This window comes from Nematolebias whitei, chromosome 8 (assembly GCF_014905685.2).
Source record: "Nematolebias whitei isolate Nwh7 chromosome 8, NemWhi1, whole genome shotgun sequence".
In the NCBI taxonomy this organism is placed as follows: domain Eukaryota; kingdom Metazoa; phylum Chordata; class Actinopteri; order Cyprinodontiformes; family Rivulidae; genus Nematolebias; species Nematolebias whitei.
In genome coordinates, this window is record NC_056505.1 from 46526 (window position 1) to 63513 (window position 16988).

Sequence of the window (16988 nt, forward strand, 5' to 3'; positions counted from 1 at the left end):
TTTCCTCTGTTTGCTGTTTACTGGTACTTTGTTGTGGGTTTTGGTTCTCTGTTTGTCCTGTCGCTCTTGTCTTTTGTTCTTTGACACTTTTGACTGCCTCTGCATATGTGGTGTTTTTACTTATTTTCACCTGTTGGATTTCTTTTGCTGTTTTCCTCACTTCACACCCCCCATATGTAACTCTATGTTGTCCTCCACAGTTGCAACACTTCTTTTCTTCTTTACATTCTTCTATTCTGTGATCTTCTCCACACTTTGGACACCTCTGTTTACCTTTGCACGCTGCTGCAATGTGTCCATATCTCTGGCACTTGTAGCAGCGGAGTGGTGGTGGGATGTAAGGCCTAACTTGAAAATTCAAATATCCTATTTTTATGTTTGCTGGTAAGGTTGTCTCATCAAACTCAATCATAATTGATAAACTTCCTACTCTTTCCCCATTAACAGTTCTTGACAGTCTCTTCAGGTTGTTTACTTGTGCACCAACAATGTTCCTTTTTATTTTATCTAAATCTTCATCCACTGGGATACCGTAAATAACTCTGCGAACCATTTTGTTTTCTCCTATTATCTTTCTTTCCATGACCATTCTTTTACAGATGTTCTCGACGTGCAAAGCCTTATTTTTTTGTTCTTCAGTTTTACATGATACTAATAAATTTCCATCTCTTAACACCTTCACCATTTCTACATCCCCAATCTTCCTTTTTATTTCTTTTGATATCAAAATGGGGCTTATGTTACCCTTCCCTTCCTCATTTTTTAGTTTTAATATTACTTTAAATTCATCCCGAAGCATTAACTTGATTTCTACTTTGAATGAGGATTAAAAATCATTTATACTGTTTCATAGTTGATTTAAAATGAGTAGTTCACTTCAACATTTAAAATGGTTTGAACTAAACACACTTTTGATTATCAAGATATTGTAAAATAGTAATGATAATAAAAAAGAGAGTGTTCTTTCAATTGATCAGTGCAGGACACACTTAGAAAGTCTCTGGATGAACTTAATTTTGTGTTTCTGGACTCAAATCAATGAAATAACAGTTCTTGTACCAGGAAGGCCCTCAGGGCCAGATTTGACCTGAGGCTTAGTTCACTACAGTCCCCCCTTTGGAAATCATCGCCTGTCCATGGGGATGAATTCCAACATGAACTTACGCCTTCGAAAGTCCTTGAGCTTGATGTAATCCAGCAAGGAAAAACAAAAGTCAAAGAAGGTAATCCCACAACATTTTTGGTAATTCCATTGTGTTGTTGGTAATTCCATAATGTTGTTGGTAATTCTATTGTAGCAATGCTTTAACCCCTTGGAAACAAAGTCTGTAATCCATTGGAAAAAGTCATATAATCCACAACGGTAAATCCACAACGAATGGAGGTGTTGATTGATCAGCATACAGAGGGGTTCCCTTGGATTGAACTGAAGATGCGGCCACTGGATGAAGATTGGAGACCAACGTCAGGATTGCAGGTCTCCTCCAGTGAAGGTCGTCTCTGGGCGACGTCCAGTCGGTGCCGTTCTGGTTCAATGTGTCATGCAATTATGTGGTTTAAGGTGGGCTTATGAAGGGGATTTTACATAAGGCCTTAACCTATATGCACCTGGTGTGTAAGCTATTATGATTGGGAACAGCTAAAGCTACCAGTTAAGGGGTGGAACATGCTGAAAAGGGTAACTATAGGGGTTTATACCTATAGAAGGGCATTCCAAACTATTTTTCCATTCCTAACTTGGTTTAAGTTAGCTTTACATGGCAAAATATAGTTTGGTTCAATTGTCTGTTGTCTTTTAGACGAACGACTTGAGATTGGGTGTTTGGTTTCCCCATAAATGTTTTTGGAGTCTATGGCGAGACTCGTCAAAAATAATTAGCTATCCCCCCGAATAGAATTGTTCGAGTAGGTTCGGCTTAAGCGTTGTGAGACCAATGTAGATCATGGTACTTAAGGTAACATTAATCTACATTGACTCCGCAAAGATTAGGTTTTAACGAGTGAACTGCATGTTGGCATGGTTAAAGGCCTCTTAGTCTCTAACTTAACTACACACAAAATTCATTCTTACTTGGGGTGTTCAGAAACAATACCAAAAACCAATTAAACGATGTCTCAACATCGACAAAACAGTGACTAAGCAACCAGTAAAACAACGTTTCAACATTGACAAAAGTAGTGATTAAGCAACTAGAAAATGACGTTTCGGTGCGCCACTCACTCTGAATGTCAGATTTGATCACGTTATCGCGTCTGGTAACATTACCCTAACTGGCATCACCCCCCTTCGGTCATGGTGGACCGCGAACACGGGTGAGGACGTCACTCCATGAGCTAAAGTTAGGCTGTCCTTGAGTAGTTTTAACTGTTTGCGCAGCTGAAAGAGGACTTTAAGGTCTGGATTGGAATCCAGTTCGCCTTTCGATGGAGTGTATTTGTCTGGGTCAGTCAGATACAGTATCAACGAGTTAACTGCAGGATCCAACTTCTGAAGTTGGATGATGTCTGGGTCAGTTGAAAATGACTTTTCATATTTTAAAAGAACTTGGCGAAGTTTGTCCCTTTCTTCATCAGATGTGAGAGCGTCGGCTTGGGCGACCACCTGTTCAATCTGTGATGAGACTGATAAGGGTTCTTGCTCTTTGGGGAGCTCCAACGAATCCCTTTCTGAGTCGTCGGACCTGTCTATGGGTAAGACACCATAGGTTTGAGGTCCTTGGTCGACGTCATCGGTTGAGAAAAGAGCTATGGCCTGTGTTGGTTTTGTGAACCATACCGGCCCAGTTTCTTGACTCGGTACCAGGTTATCTGGGAGTCCTCCCAGAAATGGAATGCCTAGTTCAAAATCATGAAAATCAGTGGAAATCAACCATCCTAGCATAGTGTTTTTTGGGATCAGCACCTCATCCGTGCCTGTGTTACACACAGCAATAGATGTGGTCCTGGAGTCAAGGCTCACTTGGTTCGTGGCTTCCACGGACAGTCCCAAGTTGAAAAACGCAGGAGAAGGTTGAAAATATGCCTGTTTATGGCTAATAGCTTGTCCAGCTATGATGTGGATTCGCACCATTAGGTTAATCACCTGAGGGGGTACTGTGGTGGTTTGGTTGCTAGCAACCTGGCAGGCCTCTGGAATGGTCTGCCCAGCCTTAAGGTTTGCTGTGTCTAGCACAGGAGGATCCTTTGTGGCTGGTTTTAGAGACCACAGCACCTTGTTGATGGTGTCCACATGGACACCCAACCTTACCAAAATGTCAGAGCCTATGTAGGTTGCATGTGGTAAGTTTTGGATCACGAGAAACGGGTGAACCAGTTCTCGTTGGTTCCAGTTTAGTTTTAGGTTAATGACTCCTTCAGCGGTCATTACCTGTGAACTATTGGGAACTAATGGAAAGCGGAAAGCTTTTTTAATTAGTTCTACACCCACGTGTTTGTGAACCAAGGTTTCATAGAAAGCTCGGTTAATTGCTGATTTATCTGTCCACAGAGACAGAACAGCATCGTTGGTGTGGGATCCTTGGATCTCTACACCTTTAACTACCAGTGGTAGGTAGTGTTTGGTGGACTCTGACTGTTCCAGCTCACAGAGGAGGCTGTCCTGTTGGGTCAGAGTTTGGACCACCGGGTGGGTCTCTTTGGTTTCACATGATTTCAAAGGAATAGTCACCGGGCTCGTGTCCTCGGCTGAGGAGTCCTTTGTGCCCTCCGCGGTACCTGCTGTTAGGCAGTTTGTGTTACACTCCGGAGGCATTTGTATTGGCAGTGGTTTGCTCACCTTGGCCCACATCGTTTGATCACCATAATCTATAATCGCGTCGAAGCGATTTATAAAATCCTGGCCAACCAAAAATGGGATTGAGTCAACACGAGACACGTGTACCGGGTGGTATAGTGTCATTCTGCCAATCTGCATGTGAACCATTGCTATAGCTGTCAGGGTTGTCCTCTTCTCTGAGAGACCCTGCATTTCTATAGCACATTCTGTGAGAGGTATTATCCTGTTAACACCGGCGGCTGTCCTCAGCTCCTCGAACAGTTTAGCTGACATAATTGTTATGTCTGCCCCACCGTCCAGAAGTGCTTCGTGTGTGAGGACTCCTTCGAGTGTTACTGACAGGTACGCCTTTTTGGCGACCCCCCTTCTGTTAAAGTTACACAGAAACCTCTTAGTTTTTTTTGAGAAAGTGAATGGTTGTTTGTCTCGTTTGTCTCTATGTGGCCCTGTGATGGACTTGCGATCCGTCCAGGGTGTACCCCGCCCCTCACACAGTGATTGCTGGACATGGGCACCGGCGACCCCCGTGACCCAAAATGGAACAAGCGGGTAAAGAAAATGGATGGATGGATGGAAACTGTTTCTCGTTAAAATCATAACAGATGACAAAATAAGTGTTAATTGTGCAAAAATAAATTACCAAACAATTTATTATAAAATATGTAAAATATAAAACAAGCTTTAATAAAGTACTTTTACTACCATTTATACTGTTTATTAATGACATCCATTATTAAATGCATCCTTCGGATGCATGTAAACCCAAAATCCATCCGTGTCAACGCAAATCTTTTCCTCTAATTAACATACAAAAAAAACGTTTGTTACGTACTGTAACCCCAGATTCTATGAATATAGGCGTAGCCCTTTAAGGCTGTCGCTGAAGGGTTTTATCCCGATATGCGAAGCATTGCGGACGGCAGCTCCCTCCGGCTTCTCTGCAGTCTTTTATCATCAAACTGACCCGTTTTTTTGAACCGGACTACAGTTGGTCCCCCTTCCAACCAAATTTGGTGTTCAGTGACTCAGAGAGCCGGAAGGGACCGTCCAAAAATATATTTTGGTCCAGGACCGACCGCTCCCACCCCACCGGTCACTCTGAGCGAACCCTACCGGCCAGGTGACCCCTAGAGCTGGGGAGTCATTGCACAAAGGTCCGGTGTTTTTTTCTCTCTCTCTGGACCTCAACGATCTCTCATCTGGACCTTTGTGGTTCTACCTGGTTTGGCAATAATTGCCAGGTGGTATTTCGCTTGTTTTCTGCTGGACTGGCCCTCGTGGTGTCTTCATAGGTGTGGGGGAAGTGTACCTGTGACCCTCGAACTGGATCAGAACCGAACCGAGGTGACTGTGGGGGACTTCGACTTTGTCTTCAACAGAGCCGGTCTCAGCTTCAGTGAGCAGCCCGTTACTTTTAACGAAGGACGGTCCACCTCCGTGGAATCGCTGTTGTCGCCTGGAGGAGACGCTCCGGTGCTTTGAAGTGCCGCCGGACCGGGCAACCGGACAGGAGCAGAACCGGGCCAGGGACATCTTCAGCCTCTTCGTCTCTCATGCTGTGGAGCGCCGGAGCCAGATTGGAAAAGAACCGGACCGGACCAGTGTCGGCTTCAGCCTCTCCGGTCAGTCTCGTTTTTCACCGGGGGTGCCTCTCATGCTGTCGGGTGTGGAGGTGACGTGCAGAGAAGCGGAGAAGTAGCGTGAAGGAGCAGGGCTGCGTGGTGCTCGAGAGAAGTTCGGAGTTTGCATCGGAGTTGCTGCAGGCCTCCATCCAAACTTACCTGGATAATAATTAATTTTATTCCGGATCACACTGTTGGCCCCTGTTGACCTGAAACAAGCTAGGATCATGCCTTTCACTTCAGGAGGATTTTCTGGCAGCTCGCTCTGCTATTTGCTGCGAATTATCTGTTTCTGTTTCGGCCTGTTGTTTCTGGACCCAGCTTCTGTTTCCCATGGGAGCATCCATCCATCTTCACTGGGGGGGCCAGAGCCCCCCTCAGCCCAACTCAAACTGCAGTTGGGCCACCTTGTCGGGTTTGTTTGCCCATTTGAATTGTGACGTTTTATGGTCTGAAACTTTTCTGCATCATTCATATTACTGTCACTATTTTCAGTTCTCAGATTATCTGGAGTCACTGAATCTTGTTAATACATCTGAATCTGCCCATCACTGCATATTTCACCGTTTTTGGGTTCTGAATGATCGTGTCTTCATTAATGTTTCTCATGGTTCGATTATGGGGGCTAATTGTCACACTGTTAACTCCTATAATTACATATCAGTCACAAAAAACTCAAGAAAATGTCTGATAATAATGTTGTTACTTCTCTCAGGGATTCAACCCAACCCTGGACCCCCCGCTATTCATATGACACCAAATGACTTTAAGAACATGTCTTGTCTTCATTTTCTGCATGTAAACGCTCGTAGCCTTCTGAGAAAACTTGATGCCTTAAAATTCTGGTCAGTTCTTCTGGGGCAGATGTAATCTTCATCTCTGAAACCTGGCTCAACAAATCGGTACTCAATAATGACCTGGTAATCAATGGATTTAACATCTACCGCTGTGATCATCAAAAGGGGGGGGGGTCGCTGTTTACAACAAAGATTCTTTGGTTGCTAGTCATGTGTCTTCTAAAACAATTCCAAACCAGTTTGAAGCCTTAGCTGTAAACATCACTTGAATGGTGGCCAGATATTATCTGTAGTCCACTGTTACCGCCCACCCTCAGCAACACCTGAGGCTCTGTCCACCCTGAAGGAATTTCTTAGTAATTTAAAATTCAAAGAGATCCTTTTGGCAGGAGACCTCAACATTGATTGGTGTAAGTTGACCCCCCTCTGTGATAAATTCAAGGAATGTTGCCTGTCTCTCAATCTTACCCAACTGATCAACTCTCCTACTAGATTAAACAAAAAACACCCTGAAAAGTCCTCCATCTTAGACCTGTTTCTAACTAATATGCCTCACAAATTCCCTGGTACAGGTGTATTTGCCAATATCTTGAGTGATCATTGTGTGAGTGGATTTGAAAGATATTCAACTTCCACCTTCTAAGCCCAGATTAATTCAAAAAAAGGATCTGAAACATTTTTGTGAACAGTCATTCGTCTGGGATCAGTCTCACTTTGACTGGCATCGTATTCTGTTAACTGATGACTTGAACTCCGCTTGGAACTATTTTCATAATAGTTTCATTTATTTTGTGAACAAACATGCTCCTTTTCATAAGTTCAGAATAAAGGGACGAGACAGTCCCTGGTTTACCCTAGAGGTAGCTGACCTCCTGCACAGGAGATCTTTGGGCCACAGCGAGAAAATCTGACTCAGACACTGATTGGTTGAGTTTTCGACAGATGAGGAATAAATGCACAACTGCTGTCAAAGCAGCAAAATGCAACTATTTTTTTTTATCTCAGACCTCCAAAAATCTAAATGACCCTAACAGATTCTGGAAAATCATCAAATCTCTCTCAGGCACCCCCCAATCATCTGACCTCCCAGCACAACTTCTCATTAACTCTCTTCCTGTGTCAAATAAGCACGAGATCCTGAACAGTTACAACAAACATTTTGTTTCTTCTAGTTCTTTATTTGACACAGTTACTAATAGAAAATCAGCCACTTCACTTAAAAATCAAACTTCTACAAATCAAATCCCTCCTACAAGTCAATCCTCAGTTAATCACACCTTCTCTTTTTCTCCATTCTAAGTCAGAGAGGTCAATAAACTGTTAAAAGATCTTGACCCTAAAAAATCTGCAGGTCCAGATGAACTTCCACCTTATTTCTTAAGGCTGGCTCCTCATATCATCACAGTCCCTGTGACCCACATCTTCAATCTCTCCATAAGACAAAACTCTATCCCAGACACTTGGAAAACAGCCTTTGTTCTTCCTTTGCTGAAGGGAGGTGACCCCACCTCATTGAACAACTATCGGCCATTCTCTAAACTCTGCGTTTTAGCCAAGGTTCTAGAAAAACTGATAAACTCTCAAATCAAAAATTACCTGGACTCATTTAACATCTTACCTCCCCATCAATCTGGTTTCAGGAAACAACACAGCACAACCACTGCTTCACTGAAGGTTCTTAATGACGTTGTTGAAGCACTGGATGCTAAGGATTATTGTGCTGCACTTTTCTTAGACCTGTCTAAAGCTTTTGACACTGGGGATCATAACATCTTGTGTCATAAGCTCTCAGAAATTGGTTTCTCAGAGCAGTCCATTGGTTTGTTCTCTAACTATCTTTCAGACCGGAGGCAATGTGTTCAACATAATGGTACTTCCTCCAGTTATTTAACAGTCAACAATGGTGTACCACAAGGCTAAGTCTTAGGACCCACCCTCTTTACAATCTGCATACATAATGTAGGTAAAAACATCCCTAATGCATCCATACATTTCTATGCTGATGACACAGTTGTTTATTGTTGAGCTAAAACTGTTGCTAAGGCTTTCCAGCTTTTGAAATCTGCATTCAACTAGATCCAGACAGATTTGTTCCACCTCAAACTTGTCCTAAATGCCGACAAAACCAAAGGGATGCTTTTTTCAAATAGGAAGTTGGTCCCAGCAGTTCTTCCTCCGCTTTTATCCTCAAATGGTGTCCCCATTGAGTTTGTTGATTCCTACAATTATTTGGGTATCTTGGTCAACTCACATCTCTCTTTTAAGCTCCATGTGGAAAACTTGGTAAAGAAATTGAAAGTTAAACTTGGTTTCTTTTTCAGAAACAGATCCTGTCTAACCCAGAATGCTAGAAAACGCCTTGTATCTGTGACTTTCCTTCCCTCCATTGATTACGGTGACATTATTTACATGAATGCTCCTACAAGAACCCTGCAGATGTTGGATGCTGTCTATCATGGTGCATTAAGATTCATAACTGGCTGTGATTATCGTACCCACCACTGCACCCTGTATTCACTGGTTAACTGGACATCATTAACTTCATGCACTCTCTCACTGGTACATTTTCATCTTTAAATCACTTCTTGGTCTGCTGCCTTCATACATCTCCTCCTACATGTCTCTGCATGAGTGCAGCTACAGCGTGCGCTATCAGGACATTATTACCTGCAGTGTTCCCTCAATGAGGACTGAACTAGGCAAAAGGGCCTTCTCCTACTCCGCTCCTGTTTCCTGGAATATCTTACAAAAAGATTTGAAGCTCTCGACCTTGACCTCTCTAAGTGTCTTTAAGAATCTGTTGGACTCCTGGCAAGGACCAACGCAGACATGTTCCTGTTTTTAGTTTTCTACATTCGCCTTAGAATCTAGCTGTTCTTTTGTTACCTTTTTATTTTAGCCATCCTATTTGTAAAAAAAAAATAATAATTGCAGTATGACTTTTTATAATTGTTTATTGTTGTTGCTGTTGTCCATTGTTGTCATCGTTTTTTGTTGAAATCAGGTCTCTCTTGTAAATGAGTCCTCGAGGCTCAATGGGATTACCTGTCTAAATTAAGGTTGAATGAAAAATTGCACTGAAAAAATGAGTCCACGCCCACCTGCTGTTTGGGCCCTACCCGGTCCGTATAAATTACCTTAAGAGCGGGTAATCGGCTCTCAAATAGCTTTTTCTTCAGCCATTTAGTAGCCAGTGAGGCCCGACGCTTAAAGGGCTACGCCTATATTCATAGAATCTGGGGTTAAAGTACGTAACCAAAGTTCTATTTCATATAGGCTTCGCCCTTTAAGGCTGTTGCTGATGGGTTAAGGGCGAAGTGGATGTTGTCCTCGCCTCACTGGGTCCATTCGAACACCGTATGAAGCAGAAGCTTGCCCAAAAAACGTCTCGTCACTCAGCTCCCCGTGTGCGTAATTACGCATTGCATAATTATGTGTGCCATGCACAGACGCATGTTGTGTAACTATGCATTCTGAATGCATGAACGCCCCGGAAAACTTTCAAAGGGGAGGGGAAAAAAAACAGAAAAGAGCCATGAACCAACCTGTTTATGTCTGAACAGTATGAACAGATTAATAATAACAGGAGAGCTGATTATTAATCAAATGAACTGATTGGTAACAATAGTCATGAACTGATTAGTAACAATAGAACCAAAATAACAATCACAACTTGTGACTGATAACATCTCACACTGTAATGCATGCAGACAGATGTGAGTTAAACGGGGTTCCATGAAACAACAACATTCATTCTGTAAACACTAAGGACAGAATGTGTCATAGAACAAGCCGTCACATCACGTAGATAAAAGTGAATGAATGAGCAGGGTGTTGACCACGCGGCTGCAGTGCAAATGTCCTACATTGTCATACCCTTATGCAAAGCAGTCGAAGATGCGATACCCCTGGTCGAGTGTGCTCTGAGGTTGACAGGAGGCTCTAAATCTGATGCTCTGTAGGCTTCAGAAATGGCCTCACACAACCAGTGAGACAAGCGCTGGGTGGATAACGGGCGACCTGCAGATGCATCTCTATAATGCACAAACAAATGTTGAGTTTGACGCATTGCAGCTGTGCGCGCTATGTAACACAACAACGCCCGCACCGGACAGAGAAGATGTAAAGATGCTTCTTCTGATCTGTGGGGGGGAGGGAAAAACCCCTCCAACGATATCGCTCTTGATTTAAAAGAGCTCGTGATGTTTTTAGGCATAAAAGCTAGATTTGGTCTTAGATCAGCTGAGCTGCTGTCAGCCTGAATTCTGAGACATGATGGAGCAACAAAGAGGGCAGATAAATCACTCACCCTCTTAGCAGATGTTAAAGCCAGCAGCAGGGATTTTTTAAGAGACAATAATTTAAATGGAACCTGATCCAGAGGCTCAAATGGAGCTTTGATCAGGGTCTGCAGGACCAGTGTTAAATCCCACTGTGGAACAAGTGGGTGTGAAACAGGCCTGCGTCTCTGTACACCTTTTAGAAAACGCTTCATCAGCAGATGATTAAAAGCTGTTCTGTCTCTGAACCCTTCGTGGCAGGAAGAAATGGCTGCAGCATATGTTTTAACTGTGCTGAACGCCAAGTTCCTGTCCATCAGCTGTTGTAGAAAGGACAGCATGCCACCTAGTGGACATGAAGTGGCCTCTACACCCTTCTCTGTACACCAGCGCTGAAAAGCTGTCCGCTTTGATGTGTACAGCGCTGTGGTAGATGCAGCATGTGAATCCTGGATTGTGCGCATTACATTCTGTGGGAGACCCATCCTCTCTAAGCGGATCCGCTCAGCGGCCAGACCCATGGGTGCTGGCCTATTTCTGGGTAACTCCTGATCGCTCCTCCTGCTTGGAGAAGAGCGTCCTCCCTCCACGGCAGTTTCCACGGGCACCCCGACGCAGGCGTTGCAGGACTGGGAACCATGGTACGTTCACGCGCTCGGGGGTCACCAGGAGAGCTGTCAATCCCTCCTCCTGAACTCGGTTCAGGAACCGTAAAATCACAGGAGGTGGAAGAAATGCGTACAGAAGCGTTTTGGGCCATGGGCTGTGGGCAAACGCATCCACCCCCAGCGGTGGTTCGTCCCGCGGGCTCAGAGAAAACCATAGTTGACACTGAGCGTTTTCTAGTGTCACAAATAGGTCCACAGCTGCTTTGCCAAATTTCTGCCACGTCTGAGCCATCAGATCTGGATGAAGAGTCCAGTCCCCGTGACGTGGACTGCCCCTGGACATCACAACTGCCCCTTTGTTCAGAACACCGGGTATGTAAACTTCTCTGATGGAGAGCAGATTTAGGTGTGCCCAACCCAGTAGTTTTTGTGTAATGTGTAACATCTGGGCTGGGCACACACCCGCCTGCCGATTTATGTACGCAGCAATAACCTTGTTGTCTGTTGATTCTGTAGCACAGGAGCAAAGTGTTGAATCACGTTCAGCACCGTGCGACACTCCAAAGCATTTATGTGGGCTGATGTGTGATGGGCCACAGCGCCCCTACAGCTTGAGATAGGCATGTGATTTTATGTCTGATTTTATGTACAGCGGTTTGTGATTTTATGTCTGTGATAAGCGCTTTATAAATAAACTTTACTTACTTACTTACTTACTATGTCCCCCCCCAGCCTGACAGCGACGCGTCTGTAAAGACTGACACGTGTGACGTGGGTCTGCTGACGGGGACTCCCTCTGACAGAACCAGGGTGTTTCCCCAGTGTCGGAGGTCTGCCCTCACCGAGGGAGGAACAGTGATCATCCATCTCTTTTGTTTTACTGGATCCACACGCAGATGCGCAAACCACCTCTGGAGGCGTCTCATGTGTAGTAAACCCAGCGGAACCACTGTGTGAGCTGACGACATTGTCCCTAACAGCTTCATGACGGAAACAGCTGTTATCACTCTGCCAGGTCTTATGTGGCGGAGCTGGTCTTCCAGAGTGTCGATTCTCGTTTGTGATAAACGAGCCCTCATGGTGGTTGAGTTTAGCTCCACTCCCAGATAAACAATTGTCTGGGCCAGGAAAATCGAGCTTTTCTTCTAATTTATGGCGAATCCCAGATTTAACAGGTGTGATGCCTGGGCCTGTCTTGTTGCCTCCTGTTTGGAGCATGACAGCAGCAGCAGGTCGTCCAGGTAAAACAAAACTCTCATCCCTGCTCTGTGTAACAGTTGCAGGGCCATCTCCACATATTTTGAGAACGTACGAGGCGCGAGGGAATTACCGAACGGCAGCCTGTTGTACTGCTACTTCATCCCTTGAAAGGAGAGATGCAGGAATTTTCTGTGTTTTGGGATGATCGGTATGTGAAAATAAGCATCTTTCAGGTCAACGGAAACAAACCAATCGTTTCTCTGGATGTTGTCCAACAGCTGTCTGGTTGTCAACATGTGAAACGGTCTGTCCATGAACGCTTTGTTGAAAACTGACAGATCCATAATGGGTCTCATCCTCCGGTCCATTTGGGAAACAGGAAGTAACGTGAGTAAAAACCCTGTGTTTTCCTCTTTGTTGGGAACTCTGGAGATTACTTATTTTACCAGAAGTTCTTGGACTTCTGCATTTAGGGATGAGACCTGGTCTGGTGATGACAGGACCGTCTCTAAAATTCCTCCGAACGGAGGGGGTCGGGTTGCAAATTGTAATGTGTAATCCTAGCTTAACAACCTGGCCATCCACATGTCTGGCGAGCATGTTTTTAGCCACTCCGCTTAACGTTCGTGGAGTGGACGTGCGTTTAAGTGATGCGTCTTGTTTTGTACGGATGTCATCCAGTCCCCCGCCTCGACCGTCGTCATGTGTCGCGGGAATGTGTTCCGTGAGACCCAAGGCGAGGCTTCTCGAAAAGGCTCTGAACGCACCTGTATGCTGCGTTCAGACCGCGGGTCCACCTTGTGTTGAGGAGAAGCATGTGACAGCTGATGACGCCGCTGGCCCCCGCATTTGACGCCACTGCGGTGAAAAATGTGTGTCGCTCCTGCCGCGAGCGGGGTCCTGCGCTGGGCTCGCTTTGCGGTCCCGCATTTAAGCTGATGGGCGCTGAGAAGCGATGAACGCGACTTCATCTACGCCGTGCCGTTTGAGTGAAGGCTGCAAGTCCCTCAGAAGCACGCGTTTCCTTTGGTGGGACGCGTGCCACTCTCGCTGGGGCGAAATTGGTAATTTGGTTCGCTCAGCTGTCTCACACTAATGCTGGCATGAGTGGCTGAGCACTGAGGAGTGGTGAGTGAAGACTGCCCCCACCACGGCGGCACGCGTTTGCTTCGGTGCGGCGCGTGTCGCTCTCGCTGAGAGCAAGGTCCTCCACCGACCCAACCTGCGGTCTCACATTTATGCCGCTGTGAGCCGGTGAGTGCCGGGGAGCTGTGTGTGCACCATCATCAATGCTGTTTGGGTGAAGGCTGTTTGCGTCACGCAAGTGCGCGTTTGACACCGCTTGGGTGAAGATCGTGCAGCTCAGGTTGAGTACGAGTTGTTTTGCTTACCACTGTTGTGTTCTGTGAGCATCTTGTCATGTCTGGAGCAACGGTGAGTTTGAAAACCCTTTATTTAAGAACACCGGCTTGTTTTTGTGGAGGATGTGTGTGCAGCTGCTGTGAGTTCATACAAGCTTACAGACTGGCTAAACACAGACACTTGATCATTGAAAGAAGTTTTATTCAACATTTGTGTCATCTTTACACACACCCTCTGCAGACCGTCATTTTGAATCTTTTCCCTCGTGAGCTCTGGGATTTGTTGGCCCAGGGCGCCGTCTGCTGGGGATCTCTGGGAAAACGTTGGACACTCTGTTGCCTGGATGAAAAGGGCCGGTCTCTGATGGCAGGGCTGCAGTGAAGCTCAGAGAGACGGACGTGGAACGTCTTGCCACTGGCTCATTTCGTGTGGAGGATGTTAGAGGGAGCCACTGTCAAGTCATCCGAGCTGACAGACTGGCTAAAAATAGACACTTTCATCATTAAATGATGTTTTACTCCAAACTCGTGTCACCTTCACACATATCCTCCACCAAAACCGTCATTTGCTCTGCCATTTGTTGTCCTAGAGCGCCATCTGTTGGCGGTCTTAGGGAAACGCTGAAAACTCCGTCCTCCGGCTGTGATGCAGGCCGGCAGACAGCAAAGAGGCGCACTGGTTGGGGATGATGTCAGCTGCCCTGCAGACGGAGCGTACGTCTCCTCCCACCTCTGAACGTGAACGCCAACAGCGTAACGTCTTGTTCGCTGCGGCTGTCTGGAACGCATGCTGGTGAGCTCAGTTGGAGAGCGGTGTCACCATCTGGGTTACGCTAACCGGAGGCGCGGGACGCTGGTCTACCTGGACATCTTGCTCCGAGAAAGCCTCCGTCAGGCTTGGCTCCAGGGGGCACTGAGGGAATTTCCACTCGGTGAAACCCCTGCTCTGGTGATGGGCACCCTAACCCTAACCCGAACCGGCCCCCCAATCTACCAGGAAAGCCGGCTGTGGCCTTGTCCCCGTAGGACGTCCCGTTGGGAAACAGAGGCCAGATGGGATCAGGACGGCGAGCCGGAATGGAGCCTAGAAAAAAACTTCCTGCTGGATCATCTGAACTGACGGGAAAGGCGCGGGACATAAAAAAAGGGTCCCTTAATGTCAGCAGCCTCCAGGGTTACGCCGGGCAACCCCAGAGGGTGCCGTCGGCTGGGAGCGGTGTGATCACCAATGCGAAACAAGGTGGGATGAGGTGAGCATTCGCTTAGCCCCCTTCCACCGACACTACGCTCTCCAGGAGGGAATGAGCAGCGGGGGGCTGCAGCTGACGCCGCCTGTCCCGGAGGAACCATACGATTCGCTCCGAGGGTCGGCGATAAGAGGAAAATTACAAGATGGCGTTGTCCAGCGTGTAGCAACCTGTCACTGAGAAATACTCCTCGGCGCTTACCTTGAAACAAGACTGCTCGTCAGCTTCTCCTCGGGGAGGAGAGCTCACCAGGACGACCGGAGGTCGACGTGATGGGCCAAGCATTCTTAACAAGGTTGGTCATCTACACAACTTTTCTTCTTCGATCTTCTGACAGTGCTATTAGCTCGCTGAAGAAAAATGGGAGCCGATTACCCGCTCTTAACGTAATTTATACGGACCGGGTGGGGCCCACACAGCAGGTGGGCGTGGACTAAATTTTTCAGTGCAATGCTTCGCATATCTGGATAAAACCCATCAGCAACAGCCTTAAAGGGCGAAGCCTATATGAAATAGAACCTATGTTTCTCCCCATTGTGTCCGTGTAAATAGGGCCTTAGACAGAGAACTTTACTAATTGGCTTTTATGTATGTGAATGTTCCTGTAAAGTGCCCTGAGACAACTTTGTTGTGATTTGGAACTATATACAAAGTAAATAGACTGAATTGAATTGAACAAACGAGGTGGTCCATGAAGATTTAGATAGTCCATTGTCCTGATAAGATGATGGTCAGCCGGCACAGTTTTAATAAGACTCCACCGGGGGGGGGGGGGGGGGGGGATGCAATATACTAAGCTTTTCCTTAGTTTACACATTTCCCAGGAAAAATTGATAAATCGGCTTGTTCCGAGGCCAGCAGGGGAGTGGTTCAGATAACCACAATTGTTGATTTATTCAGGCAGACTATTTTCCTGTCAGCTTCGAGTCTGTACTAGAGGATGACACAAGAGTGGATTTTCACTCCTGTCCTGTCCTGGTCCAACAGAAAAAGTCCTGTCCTGTCCCAATCCTGGTCCAGAGTAAAAAAAATAATCTTGTCCTGTTCTGCTCCTGGTGACATGACTCCTGCTCCTGTCCTGCTCCTGGTCAGAATCACTCCCACTCCTGTCCTGCTCCTGTTTTTTTTCCTCTTCATTTAATTTTTAAGAAATGCATTGAATTTGAATTGATTTTCTAACCATTCCTTTTTAAATTACTTTGTGTTCTGCAGTTTGATTTCAAAAGATATGGCAGGAAGAGTTAATCTGTGGTGAATTATGGAGGCATGTTTTGCCTTAATCCAAACAAAAACCTTCACTAAAGGTCACAAAACAAATACATGGCCTGTAGTCCTTATGGTTTTTCTACGGAGGATCAGCTGCTGAGTCCCTGTTTCTGGCTTTTTGAAGGTCAGTTACAGTAAAAACAAAAAATCAAAACCAGTACATGGGTCGCACCATGTCTACCTTAGATGAAAGAACCCAAACATAACAAATATAAGTTGCTTTTTACTAATTTATTGAGCACTTGTTTCCTTCCCTTTAGACAGTAACGTTCAAACAGCTAAATAAACAGTAATATTACAGTGGCCAACAGGTGTAAACTGCTAACATGCTGCAAACAGTCAGCTACTGCACACACAGCTGTAGGGTTTTGATATTTTCCTTCCTCCAGGTTCCTGAAGGCAGGGGCGGCGCTGATGAGCAGCCGCAGCTGAGGCCAGTTTTCCCTAATTGATGCCAGGAGTACTTAAGGCTCCAGTGGAGCTCCAGTCAGTGCTGGAGCATTGTTCTACCTGCCAGTATATATGCCTCCAGCCCTGTATAGTGCTTAAAGATTGAGAAAGACTTACCTTGTTTTGTGTCCACGTTTTCAGAGTCTGGATGTACCGGATCCTGTCCTGTTATTCGAAGTATTGAAGAAGACCCTGAGGAAATACTTACCTGTGCTTCCTGGTGCTCAGCTGCCTGAACTCGCCTTCCACCACTTGCCTTTGCAGTCTGCCTTCTCATCATCCTGGAAGGAGCAAAACCCTCAGCCATCCAACAGCCATACAAACTACCTGAACTGTAAGCCTTTCAAAGAACCTAAACACTCAGTAATTGGACCAAATCCTC